We start from the raw sequence: 3,822 nt of genomic DNA, 5'->3' as shown, positions 1-3,822 counted from the left end.
GGAGGGCTGCTTGGGGCTGTTTTCAAGCAGTGAAGGCTGCAGTGAGCTGTGATCGCATCACTGCACTCCAGCCTGGGCAGCAGAGTGAGACGCTATCTGAGAAAAATAAAATCAGAAAATATTGTTGAATCTAGCCGGAGAATATCTGGTATTATTTATACCATTACACCACTCTTTTGATTTCTCTGAATGTTTGAAATTTTCCCAAATAAAAAACTGGGGGAGATTTTTTAAACCTAAAAAGTGTTTAACAGTTTAAAAAAAATTACTTTGGCTGCCGATCAGAGACTGGTTTGTGGGGAGGTGAGCACATGAAGAATCCATAAAATCCTGACTGAGTATCTCCCTCTGTGACAGACCTGAAGTGGGGGACTGAAAAACAATAGAGCCCCCACAAGGAGTGCACCCTCCAGCCTTTAAGAAAGTGGGGAACAGTGGACGGGGCATGGCAGGCAAGTGTAGACCGAAGGGTGTTCAGGTTTCTGGCCGCCCCCACCCCCAGTCTGCTGGCTCCTGGTCCCTTCATGCCACTCACCCCACAGTCCAGGAACCCCCCATGGCCAGGTTCTCTCCTTCTGGTTTCTGTGCCCTTTCTAAAGCAGCACGGAGCCCAGAAATGGGATCGGGTGCCACGGCCTCTTCTCCATTCTCTCCTTCCAGAGAAACTGCCCTGCCCACCCACAGAAGGTCATCATGACTGTTCCCATCAGTGGCCTCCCTCCCTACCCCTCCTTCCCTGCAGGCCATTGGTTCCAGAATGTCAGCCCACAAGGACCTGCCCAAGGCAGAGCTCACCTTGTTCTTCCCAGTGTGGCTCCTGTCTGCCCCTCCAGTGTGCTGGGCCACATCAGATCCACCCCAATCTCAGCTCCAGCCAAGCTGATGCTTGCACTTCATTCATTCATTCATTTCATTCATTCATAGTGTACTGCTTAAGAGCGTGGGCTCTCGGCCAGATTGCCTGGGTCCAAATCCTAGTTCTTCCATTACTAACGGTATAATCATGGAGAAGACACTTAATGTGTAGCTTAAGAGATTTAACTAATGAATTCCTCTTCCAGGAATGCTGTTCCTGATTCTTTAAGATGCAGCCGAAGTCCTGTCTCCTCTAGGAGGCCCTCCACCCTCACCACTCTCTCCTCTGAATTCCTTTAGCCTTTTCTGTCTCATTTGCTTCTGGAGCACTTCACCCATGCGACCCCTGTGCCTTATCCAGGGGGCCCTCAGGAAGCAAGCTGAGTAAGGAAATCCCATCAAAGTTAAGGATAGCCCCAAGGCCAGCCAAGCAGGTCTCCTTCCTTCCCAGAGCCTCCACTGTGAAGTGGGAGGTTTGGACTAGAAGAGCAACAAATTCTCTTTTAACAGACCCCGAGCCCTTGCTGCCCCTTGATAGCACCTAGAAGCTACGCAGAAAGGAAGCCTAAATGTCCCTTACACATAGGAGGGAGGTCCATAGCTTCCTTACAACTGGAAAGCTCCATGAAGCAGGCAGCCCTTCCCTGGGAATCAGGGAGGCCTCCACCAGGGCAGTCCCTCCCTCATTTGAGACTCTCAGTGAAGCATATGAAACTTGGAAATTCCCTCCTGCTTTTGGGAGTTGGAAGTATCTGAGTATCTGAGGAAGTCATGGGAGAGAGCTCTGTCCTGTGCCCCTGGGGGGAGGACTGGGGAGGATTAAGGACTATTTGCCAAACATGCCTGGGGATGAAGGGAAGCATTCCTTGGATCCCCCAACCTATCCGCCCTTGGGTGGAAAGGCCAGCCACCTGGAGGGGTCTCCTGTGCTCATGCCTTCCCTGGCAATCCCTGCCTCAAGGTGCAGAGCTCCAGAACCACATTCCATGATCCAGAGCCGGGGCTACTCTTTCCTCCCACCCAGAAAGCTTATTTTAGCAACACAGGGAGAGAGATGAATGGAGAGCTGCAGCGTCTCCACGGGTTGGCTTGGGCCTTCACCAGAAATGAGAGTCTCATTACCCAACCCCAATTCAAAGGATAATTAACAGATGGTATAATTTCCAAGCATTCTCTGCACCACATGGCTATTAGGTGAAGAACAAAATGCCCACGCAGCCCCTAGATCCTTCCAAACCCCAGAGTCTGAGGAAGTCTGGAGAGGCAGAGCCCTGTGGAGGCTGTGTAACCCACGCCTCCATCTCCAGAGCTGCCCTTGGCCTTGCTCAGAGGAAGAAAGCTCAGAGGTCAAAGGGGAGGGCATTTCCTTGAGCCATGGGTCCCCCTGCTACCTACTTCTCTCCATCCTGCCAGCACAGTCTAACCCTAATCTTTCTTGCTGTGGTCAAGGCCCATCTCCTTTCCTATTTCCCCAGGGAAAAGGAGAAGAGCTGATTTCTCATCTTTGGCCTCACTGTGTGGTCACACAGACATTTCTTGGGCCTGGGGCTGGAAATCCTCTGCTGTGACCCAGTGAGAGTGGCACCACTGTGACCAGAGGTCAGTGGTAGAAGGGAGCACCTGATCCAGTACTTTTCAGATGGGTTCCTCTAGACCCTCAAGTTCCACAGAGCAGCCCAGGGATTTCTTGGTTGGGGGAGTGGTAAAGAGGGGCAAGGCCCTGACCCCCTCACTTCAACCCAGCAGCACTACTCGTCTGTTCTATATTCTGGCCTTCCACTTCAGATTTCTTTTGAAGAAAAGGATTCTACTGCTAAATAAACATTCGAGAACCATTCACCCTATTCAATCCCCTCATTTTACAAAAAGGGACACTGAGGCACAGAATTTGAGCAAGGTCACACAGCTGTGGGGTTGGAGGCTGGGACCCAGGCCAGGGCCTCCCCCTAGGCCAGCTCTCTACCACCTGACTGGGCCCCTGGCTACTCCGGGATGTAGGGAAAGCCTTTTCTGGGTCGCCTGCACGGCTCCTGCGTGGTTCTCTGTGGTCCAGCTTCATGTCTGGTCCTCTCCAAGGTCCCCTGGAATCCTGCACACCCTCTCAAGTGAAGCTACCGAGAAGAGGGTCTGGAGCCCGGGTACCGGGTAGGCCTCCTCGCTGGTCACAAAACTGGCAGAATGAGGGGGTAGCCGCAGGACACGGACAGGGAGGCAGGAGGGGGTGAGAGGCCGACTCTCTAGACAGGACCTCATGGGGCAGTGCAAGCCCCTTGTCTCCGATCCAGGAGGCCTGTGTTAAAGCTAGGCTCCACCGCAGCCGGCCTCCGAATCTGGTGATAGTGTGTTTACACCACCTGGCTTCCACCCGCTCTTACCTTTCTAATTTACCTCTCTGGAAAAGCCCAAGTTGTGTCCAGCATGAGGCTGGGGTCATTCTTCCAGCAGCCGGACCTCAAAGGGCATGCTGGTCAGACCGCAGCCTCGCTGGTGGGGTGGGGTGGAGGGGACGGCAGGGAGGGAGTAGGCTCAGTAGCTCATTGTGGGTGCTTCTCTGGGATTTTGGAGGCTTTGTAGTGTTGCTCAGGGCCCTTTTAACTCAGTCTGACCCGGGACCTATGGGAGGGGACAGCAATGAGGGCTCTTAGGACTGGCATGAACTGGGAACTTGGCCTCTGAGAGCCCTTAAAATATTTCGGAAACCTCTAGGCATACTTAGGGTACTGCCACCATGACTATCATCGGCTGGGTGGCTTCCGATCGCTAATTCGCACCGGCCATCTGGCGAGGCCGGCCTGGGGAAATGGGGATGGGGGGTCCTGCTGGAGGGAATCCTGGCGCGTCGGCGCGGAGGAGTGCGTTGGGTGGGGCCCACCTCCTTCGGCACGGCCGGCGTCGCCGCTTTAAGGCGGCAGCGGCGCGAGCAGGTCTATGGTAATGAGCCGCCGCCGCCGCGGCTCTGCAGAGCTC

At 54.0% G+C, this 3,822-nt stretch overlaps 1 protein-coding gene across 1 annotated transcript in view; it reads left to right on the top strand.

The window, feature by feature from the left end:
• CELSR2 (cadherin, EGF LAG seven-pass G-type receptor 2) overlaps window positions 1-3,822 on the top strand; it is a 34,895-nt gene that overhangs the window by 4,540 nt on the left and 26,533 nt on the right.

The sequence above is a fragment of the Colobus angolensis genome, unplaced genomic scaffold (genome assembly GCF_000951035.1).
Source record: "Colobus angolensis palliatus isolate OR3802 unplaced genomic scaffold, Cang.pa_1.0 Scaffold273, whole genome shotgun sequence".
NCBI classification, from domain to species: Eukaryota; Metazoa; Chordata; class Mammalia; order Primates; family Cercopithecidae; genus Colobus; species Colobus angolensis.
This window is presented reverse-complemented; position numbering and strand designations above follow the sequence as displayed.